Source organism: Orcinus orca, chromosome 1 (assembly GCF_937001465.1).
Source record: "Orcinus orca chromosome 1, mOrcOrc1.1, whole genome shotgun sequence".
Taxonomy (NCBI): Eukaryota; Metazoa; Chordata; class Mammalia; order Artiodactyla; family Delphinidae; genus Orcinus; species Orcinus orca.
The window spans coordinates 127986345-127997005 of record NC_064559.1 but is presented as its reverse complement, the minus strand read 5'-3'; the positions used below and the strand labels follow the sequence as shown (position 1 = coordinate 127997005).

General features: G+C 37.5%; 1 pseudogene; it reads left to right on the top strand.

The window, feature by feature from the left end:
- Nucleotides 1–7570: 7570 nt before the first annotated feature.
- On the top strand, nucleotides 7571–8168 carry LOC101271646 (bifunctional 3'-phosphoadenosine 5'-phosphosulfate synthase 1-like; annotated as a pseudogene).
- Nucleotides 8169–10661: the final 2493 nt, after the last annotated feature.

Sequence of the window (10661 nt, the reverse complement as noted above, 5' to 3'; positions counted from 1 at the left end):
CCCAGGTAAAATGACTCAACATTGCCAAAGACTGACCAGCTAGAGCTACCCATAGCTGTATAGCAGGACAGTAACACACTTAATCTTTTTGAAATATATCAGAACCACCAAAGAAAAGCTAAGTTAGTTTTTTTATGAAATTGATGACAGAAGATACTGACATCATTCCATAATAAGCCTCCCACACTGGATAAGTGCCATTACAGAAGCTACATTTAGCATTGGTGTCAACTGACACTGAAGTATTACAATAATAACAATATTTAGTGACCAGGCAACATTTAGATTTCATACCTGCTCAATCACTTGGCTCCCAGTTTGACACCACTAAGTATATTCTCGTGAATCATCTTTCCTAATTAAAGATATATTTTCCAATCCATAAAATGGGAGTATAATTATCTATTTACTGTGTTAACATCCTAAGTTTAACTAAGTAATATATATATAAAGCATCCAGCATTCTGTCTGGCACACACCATAGTGTTTAATTGTTAGTTGTTAGTTTCATTCTTATTCCACATTTTTCTCTGGGTTCCCTGTAATGCATCAATCAACTGTGTAAAATCTTTCAGAATTCCAGAAACATTTTTTCATTTCTCCAGAAATATTAGTTAGTTTCCCAAGACTGAATTGTCATACCAATACTTCAGTGGTAATATTCAATAGTAAGAAAAACACATTACAGTTCTTAGTAGAACTTAGAAACATATGAAGGCACACAAATTGCTATAAAGTAATTTAAGCTACCACAGGAGGTAGGGTATAAACGATGCACACAGATTGGTTATGATTTACAAGTATGCTGTGTTTTACAAATTTTGTGGCAATGTCAATGATTTACATTTGAGAACACATTTTCCAAAAGAGATGATAATATGTGTGGAGGTTTAGGTCATAGGTTACATAGGTCTAATTATTTCATTTATTTTTTTTCAACAAATATTTAATAAGTATCTACTATGTGTAAGATACCAGGTATTCAAATATGAAAGAATAAAATATAAAATAGTGAGCCATTATGTAAATTAACCTATAGACTCAACTAATTCATATATAAATACATATTGTAATGAGGTCTATCAAGAATAACAGCAGTGTGCTAAAAGAGAAGACTGTTGAGCCTTTCTATGATGCTGTATTTAGGGCTTTAGGAAAACTTCTTTGGGGAAATAGCATGTCAGCTAAGAAACAAAAGATGAGTTAGCCAGTTGAAGAGTTGGGAAGCATGAGATAGCTCTGCCCTGCCAAATCCACCCTTCTCTCTGCTCTGTACAGCAAGAGGACGATCCATATGGACTGCCTTAATGGGTTCCCTTGTCCTCTGCCTTCTTATTTCTTTTGGCCAGTGGGAGATAGGATAATATAGGGTGGGAAAGAATGAGTTTCGGTATTTGATCCCCTAATTTTCTCTCCGTTGTGTTATAGTGGGTGACTGTCCTCCTCTACTAAAAACTATATAGCTCTTGTCCGTTACCCTTCCCTATACCACTATCCTTTCTAGTTCTAGTATTCATTCCTTCCCATTGCCCTTTCAGACCTAGGAATAGTAACAGCCTCCCACTCTTACTAGCTCTCTGGTCCTTCAGTTGGTGGCATGGAAGGAAGTACACCAGGAGAATAGACATTGGCAGAACAAATGGCTATGTCAATTGATTACTTTGACAACAATAATGATTATGAGATCAGCTGGAGACTTCAGATGACCCCATAAAGATTACTCAGGAAAAAAATTTCTAAATCTGAATCAGAGCTGAAAGTCATAAAGCCCTAATAATAGCTCTGAAGGGTCTCACATCTTCCATAGTCACAGGTAAAGTACTGATGTAAACTAAACCCAAAGCCTGGTTATAAGGGCTGTAGCATGGCAGCACAGACTCAGGGCTTAACTGTCTTGTGCTAAAATCAGAGTACTAGTGGAAAAGGAGTAGAAACTGAGTGAAGTCTATTATGGTAGAAAATGCCAAATGAGTCCCATGGAACTTCCCACCTTCCTCCATATCTGTCAAGAAAAGTAAACCAAAAGAAATTTTGCATTCCCCAAGGCATTATAGAGATTAGCAAAGCCTTCAAAAAGACAAAGTATTCCTATAATATCCCAATCTCTTGTGTCTAAAAAAAAAAAAAAGGGTCATGGAAAATAAAAGTCGATTATCACAGACTTAACCAGGTGGAGATACCAATCATAGGTGCATTTCTGGATGTGATATCTTTCATGGAGCAAATCAACCCAGCCCCTGGCAGCTAGCATGCAGCAATTGACCTGATTGACCTGGCTTTTTTTCTATATCTTTCAGCAAAGATAATCAGAAGCAGTTTACCTTCACACGTACAACAGTATAAACTTATGGTCTTGTCTCAGGGTTATGTCAACTCTCTTGTGCTGTCATAATATAGCCCTGAGTCCCCTTGATATCCCATAGAACATGACACTGGTTCATTCCATTTGTGACTTTATGCTAACTGAATCTAATGAACACAAAGTGGCAGGCACTTTAGATGCCTTAGTAAGACATACGCTTGCCAGAAGGTAGGAAATAGGACTATGAAAATTTAGAAGCATACCATATTCAGAGGGTCCAATAGTCTAAGGACTGTCAGGATATTCTCTCCGTAGTGATAAATAAGTTGCTGCAAATTGTATTGACCACCATGAAGAAAGTGGCACACTTCTTGCTGAGTTTCTTTGTGTTTGGGAAGAAACATAAACCTTATTTGGTAATTTGTTAGGCTTCTCAGTTTCTTCTGTGTGCAAGTTGACCTTTTCATTGAATTATGACTTTTTGGACACAGTGGCATTGAAATTATCTGTGGCTGACAGGGATATCATATGAAGCTTTGCACAAGTCCAATAGGTGAATCACAGCTCAGACCACTAAGATTTGGGAAGGAAGCAATGCCCTTATGCTAGCTACAATTCTTCTTTTGTAAAGGAGCTCTTGACTAGCTACTGGGCTCTGGGCCTGCCCAAAATTTTGTCTATGGAACCCTAGTGATTTGTAATCGATAGACTAGATGTTATCTGATTAATCAAACCATAACTTAGATGTGCATTATAAGCATTGCATTGTAAAAAAGAAATGATATATTCAACTTGGTTGCCCAAACAGATTTGGAAGGCACAAGTTAACTTCATTGGCTGGTGGCTTAGATCCCCAAGGTACTTCTACAGCTTTATCAGCCCTCCAACAACCCACATGTGGAACTGCATAGGGCTTCCCTACCCTATGACCAATAAAGGAGAAGAGAAAACAAAACTATGGCTTATAGGTAGACCTGCTTAATATGCTAATTCAAGCTAGAAGTCGATAGTGACCTTAATATAGTCCAACTCGGGGGTAGCCTTGAAAGACAGCAATGAGGGTAAATATTTCCTATCACAGAAATTGAGGTAGTACATCTGATTGTCCACTGTGCATGGAAGGAAAGGTAGAATTAAGTGCAGATATATATTGATTCATGAGCAGTGGCAACAGGTTGTCTAAATGGTCAGGGACATGGAAAGAATTAAGTTGTTAGAGTAGTGATTTATGAGAGAGTTTCATAGAGAACTTCTTTAGAAAGAATACAAAGTGTGAGATTTTTTCCCACAGGAACAAATCCACCGTGGAGAATGCTTTCAATAGTCAGATGCACAAGGTGTTGTTCCCTGTGGCTATCAGTAAGTGTCTTTCTCCAGGCACCCCCACTCTTGCTCAAATGACCGATGTACAGAGTATTTCTGAGGAGCAGGGTCGAATGCTAGTCATGGGTTCTGTAACATGAATTTCCCCCCATAAAGCCTGATCTTAATATCACCATGCCAAGTGGTCCACCTGCCACAAGCAGCTCCATGTGACACCATTCCTCAGCAGACTGGCCTGCTTCCTGGTGGAAGGTGATTAAAATAAACTTTTCTGTCATGAAAGAGAGAGTGACTTGTCCTCACAGACATAGGCTTATATTTCAGATCCCTTTATTGTCCACAGCACTTTACCAGTACCATCCTTCCAGATACCTTATCTACAGCCATGGCATTCTGCACAATATAACCTTACAAGGGGTGACACCATTTACAATGAAAGATGTATGCCAATGGACATAGGCCTACATAATTCACTGGCTTTACCATGTCTCCCCATCAGAAAGCAGATGGATAAACGGAATGGTGAAATAGCCTGCTGAAACCACAATTACGGCATCAGCTAGAAAACATCATGGGAGGCTGGGATTCTAGCACAGAGGAGGAAGTATGTTCTTAATGCTTAGTACCACTCTCCCATGGCTAGAATCAAGTTTTAGAGGTGAAAATGGTCCCTCTAAGTATTATATCAATAAACTACCAAAGAAAGTTTTTCTTCCCTTCATATTTGTTTTGGGGAATGTTAGTGTGCAGTAGAGGAAAGTTGGTGTCCAGTAGTGGAACTTTGTATCCACCAAGACACACAGTTATAGCCTCATTGAGCTAAAAGCTGAGACTGCTTCTAAAATTTCAGACCCTCATGACATGTAACAAACAGACAGAAAGTGTGTCACTGCATAGTCTGTGATGACACATCATGATTAAAAGTTGAAATTGGGTTACCTCTACCCTTTAGGTACAAACTATGAATGGAGCCAGATAATTCACTAAGGCATCTACATATTCCTTGTGCTCAATAATTCTGAACTATGGAAAACTAGGACAACCCAGTAAATATGGAATCACCAAGGATTCAGAGCCTACAGATATGGAGGTTGGACCATCCCACCAAATAAATAACACTATTCAGCTGAGATGGATAGTAATGGAAACATAAAATGGGCTGTGGAAGAAGGCAGCTACCTTTATCAACTTAAGCCTCATGTCTAACTATAGAAGTAGAGGATATAGTAGTTATGTTTTATGTTAGTTAGTTGCTTCTCTTGCACCCATTTCCTCCCTCCTCACCCCCCCACTCCCTCCTGCTGTTACCTTATATGAAGAACACTGGTGGTGGCTAAACATTACTTTCCAGGTAGGATTTTGATTACATCGACCTACTCTATGATGAGGCATTAGTTCAGGGGGGACATTTTGGGTGTCTCCTGTAGTGGGGAAACAAATATTTCACCTGGACAAATGAGGAGAGGTTGCTGAGAGGCAAATGTACTTGGCTGTGCTAGGTATCTTCTGTCTGACCTTCTTGTTCTGGCTTCACCTTTCTACCTGGGCTATGTCCCAGGTATGAATTGCATCAACAAGCTCCTTTGCTTTCTGGTTTCCATTTGGGTTCCAACTGAACAGGAGTTTAAGGGGAAACAAGAGGCAAAAAGTGGGATTTTTCTTTTCTCTGCTTATTCCTTATTGTACCACAACTTTCAGGGGCTATGCTCCTCTAAGGTCATAGTTCTTGTCCTGTGGCCTTTTCTTATGGCTACAGTTGTCTTTCCATCTCCAGATTCTGTTAATCTCTCACTCCCCTTGTTCCTTCAAATCTTTGAGTCACATTAAATCATATGCCTATGTGGACAATTTATTTAAGACCTGTGGAGTATTGCTAAATAGTGTGAGAAAGATGCTCTTTCAGTCAATGATGCTTCATTAATTGAATATCAATATGGAGAAAAATAAAATTTGACCCTTAGCTCAAACCATACATGAAAATTGATTCTAGGTGAGTAGTTGACCTAATTATCTAGAATATAACATTATCATGAACTATAAGTAGGAAGATATATTTTTAACCAAGTAACCAAGAAACACTAACCAAAAAGGAAATATCAAATATTAACTGCATTAAAATTAAGAATTGTATTCGTCAAAATACATTATAAATTAAACTATACAGATTGAGAAAACATTTTCAACATATATAGCCAATAAAGGACACTTATCTGAATATATTAAAACTCTTACAGATCTAATAAAAAGACAGCACAATAGAAAAATAAGCAGGGGCCTCAACAGGCACTTTCAAAGGAGGTTATCTAAATGACAATACAATATAAAAAGGAGCTCAACTTTGTTGTGAAAAATGCATATGAAAACCATAATGTGATACCACTCTAACCAAGCTAGTATGACTAAAGATATTTTTTAATGACAATACTAAGTTTTGGCAAGGAGATAAGGCAATAGAAATCTTTATATACTACTGATGGGAGTATCAGCTGATATAACTACATTGAAAATTCTTTGGCATTATCAACTAAAATTGAGCAGACATAAATCCTGTGTCTCAGCAGATCACTCCTACGTATAATCCAACATAATTGCATGTTTGTAAGAAACAAAGCACGTGTTCAAGAACATTAACAACAGCAATTTTTATAATATTCTAAAAACAAGAAAATAACCAAATGTCACTGAATAAATAAATTGTTGTATACAAACATACCTGGGAGGTACCGTGGGTTTGATTCCAGACCACTGCAACAGAGTGAATATCACAATAAAGCAAGCCACACGAATGTTTTGGTTTTCTAGTACGTATGAAAGTTATGTTTACACTATACTATAGTCTATTAAGTGTGCAATAGCATTAGGTCTGAAAAAAACAATGTAAAAATCTTAATTTAGAAATACTTTATTGCTAAAACATGGAAACCATCATCTGAGCCTTCAGCAAGTCATAATCTTTTTGCTGGTGGAGGATTGGAAATATTGTGAGAATTACCCAAATGTGACATAGAGACATGAAGTGAGCAAATGCTTTTGGAAAAATGACACCTGCAGACTTGCTGGACACAGGACCACAAACCATTGATTTCTAAAAACTGCAGTATCTGTGAAGCACAATAAAATGAGGTATGCCTGTATTCATTCAATGGAATAGTATATTGCAATGAAATGAACAAACTAAAGGTACAGGGATAAATTTACAAACATAAAATAAAGCAAGAGAAGCCAGACAAGAACATATTGCATACGATTTCATTTGTGTGGAATTCAGAGAACAATTAAAACTATAGTGTTTAGGAATATAGGCTTAAGGAAGTGTTTACCCTATAAGGCATGATAATGATTACCTTTACAGGATAGTGATTAAAAGGTGGCATCACTACCAAACTTACAGAAATAAAAAGTATCCCATGGAAATACTGTAAACAATTATATGTCAATAAATTAGATAATTTAGAGGAAATGGACAAATTCCTAGAAACACAAATTACCAAAACTGACTGAAGATGAAATAGAAAATTTGAGTAGACCTCTAACAAAGAGAATGAATTAGTAATTTTAAAACTTCCCACAAAGCAAAGCTCAGAACCAGATAGCTTGACTGATGAATTCTATCAAACATTTAAATGGGAATTAATACCAATCCTTCACAAACTTTTCCAAAACATAAAGGAAGAGGGAACATTTTCAAACCCATTCTATGAGGCCAGTATTACCTTGATACCAAAACCAGACAAAGATATCGCAAGAAAAAAAAAAAAATCCCATATACTTCTGCCCTGACCCATATCAGAGGTACAGCCAACGAGCCACACAACCAGAATCTAGAGCATAAAGTGCCTAGGTCAGAGCATACCTTCCTGCTCTGCTCCACCCCCACAGGCCTCCCCTCCTCCTTCTAACCTTCGGGGGTTGAAAACCCCGGCACCCTGTGCACTCTCTACAGCCATGAAGGTCCTTGGGAACCTGTACAAGAAAGACATACTGAGCAATAACATGCAGAACTAGGGAAGGCAGAGAGCACCTAATGTCACCTATCAGGCTCACCATGTCAGCAGGAACAAGAGGTCAGGTGGTAGAGACCAGAGGTGGCTTTTTTTTGGTTGCACAGTTTGGCTAACAGGCTTATCTGGAGCAGGAAAAACCACGGTGAGCATGACTTTGGAGGAATACTTGGTTTGCCAGGTTATCCGTGCTGTACTTTGATTGGTGACAACGTTCATCAAGGTCTCAATAAAAACCTTGGCTTTAGTATTGAAGAGAGATGAGAATGTTCGTTGAGTTGCAGGAGTTGCTAAGCTGTTTACAGGTGCTGGCTTAGTGTGCATTACAAGTTTTATATCGCCTTATACTCAAGATCACAATAATACAAGGCAAATTCGGGAGGGTACAAGTTTGCCTTTTTTTGAAGTATTTGTTAAATGCACCTCTGCATGTTTGTGAACAGAGGTTATCAAAGGACTCTAATAAAAAGCATGGGCTAGAGAAATTAAATGTTTCACTGGGCTTGGTTCTGAATATAAAAAACCAAAAGCCCCTGAATTGACGTTGAAAACAGACTCCTGTGACATAAATGGCTGTGTGCAGTAAGAGTTATGGAACTTCTTTGGGAATGGGATATTGTACCTGTGGCATCTTGTGTGTGCCAGAAAATAAACTTCATTTGGCAAAAACAGATGGAGAAATATTATCAGCATTAAAAATTAATAAAGTGGTTGTGCAGTGTGTGCAGGTTTTGGCAAAAGATTGGTGCATCTCACTGAACGGCTTTATGAGAAATGGGGAGTACTTGTTCTGCCTTCATTTTGATTATCTTCTGGCTGGGGACATCATTAATTCGTCAGTGCCTATATTTCTGACACCTACTCAAGAAGATAAATGCTGGACATCTGGACAGCTTTTGCTCTGATGTAGGAGGGTCACTGTGCAGCTCTTCTTCTTCACAATCCAGAGCTTTTTTTTTTAACACAGGAAGGAGGAACACTGTGCTAGACAGTGAGGAACAACATTCAGGACCACCCCTACATCAAGATTTGTTTTGGAACAAGGAGATTGGCTGACTGAAGGAGATCTTGAAGTCTTTGACCAAATTTATTAGAATGATGATCTTGATCAGTATTGTTTCACTCCTACTGAGCTAAAGCAGATGTTTAAAGATATGAAGGCTGATGCTGCCTTTGAATTTAATTATGAAACTCAGTCCACAATGGACATGCTCCATTAATACAGGATACTCAAAAGCAACTTCTAGAAAGGGGCTTATAGGTGCCCTGTCTTTTTCCTTCACCCTCTTGGTGGCTGGAGAAAAAATAATAATGTTCCTTTGAAGTGGCACAGGAAGCAACAGGCTGTAGTGCTAGAGGAATCCTGAAACAACAGTGGTGGCCATCTTTCCATATCCCATCATGGACCAACTGAGGTCCAGTAGCATTGCAGAACACTGATGGTCGCAGGAATCAACTTTTACACTGTTGGGTGAGACTCTGCTGGCATGTCTCATCCAGAAAACAGAGAAGGGTCTTTATGAGTCAACTCATAACGGCAAAGAGATAACAATGGCCCTTGGCTTAATCACCTTGGAAATAGTTTCCCTTCAAGTTACAGTTTACAACAAGAAAAAGAAGCGTGTAGACTACCATGACTCTGAACACCATGAAGACTTTGAATTTATTTCAGGGACACAAATGTGCAGACTTGCCCAAGAAGGCCAGAAACATCCTGAAGTGTCAAGACTCCCAAGGCCTGGACCGTGCTGATAATACTGCAGATGCTTGGAGAAACCTTAAGCTGTTAACCCAGTCACTCTATCTTTGACACTTCACTAAGTAACAGAAGGGACCAATAGTTACTGTTGGCATTTCTTTGTAGTGGTGTCTGTCTGGACACCCTTTCTAAAAAACAGACCGTTTTCCTTAATTAGCATCAGTTTTGGTCTGCCCTATGAGTTTTGTTTTGAACTTGTGTGGTACACTGCTAAGTTTAATATATCTTTTCCAGTTACTATGGTTAATATACCTTTAATACAATTTGAAAATCTTGTCTTTTTATTTTATATTTATGCTTCTGTCTCATGACTTTTTCAAGCTGTGATATTAGTTGTAATCAATAATATACATATTGAATCTTACTATTTATCTCTGAAAATAAATCCACTAGAAAATAAATTTGGCTAGACCTTATTTGGGAAACTTTACAAGACATCTATAGCAATTAGATTTTTGTTTCGGCATTGAAAATATAAGTTACTTTCTTTATTCCTTCCTTCCAATCAGCTGTGGATCTTTCAGGTGTTATAATCTAAGTATTCTTATGATCTGCGTAAAATCTGAGTAAACTTTCTTTATTCAGTAAAATTAAACATTTTGGTTTATTTTTGTTAAAAAGTGAAGCAAACCAAAGATGAATATCCCCTATGAATATAGATGCAAAAATTCTCAACAAAACGCTAGTAAACTAAATACAGCAGTAAACAAAAAAGGTGACAGTGACCAAGTAGAATTTAACCTAGGAATGCAAAGTTAGTTTAACATCAAAATTAATTAATGTAATACATCACATTAATATCATAAAGGAGAAAAATCCTACAACCATCTTAATAGATACCAAAAAACTATTAAAGAAAATATAACATCCTTTCATGATAAAAATGTTCAACAAACTGTAAGAGATCTTCCCCAACTTGACAAAGCATTAATGATGTTATCCACAGATACCATCATATTTAATGATGAAAGACTGAACACTTCCCTCTTAAGATCAAGAACAAGGTAAGGATATTTGTTCATGCCTCTCCTATTTAACATTGTATTTAAGATTCTAGCCAAGGAAATTAGGCAAGAAAAAGAAGTAAAAAGCATACAGATTGGAAAGGAAGAAGTAAAGCTATCTCTATTTGCAGATGACATCATCTTGTATATAGAAAACCTTAAGGAACTCACGCATACACACACACACACACACACACACACACATACATGCACACACTTACGAGAACTAATAAGCAAGTTTAAGAAGGTTACAGAATATTAAATCAATATAC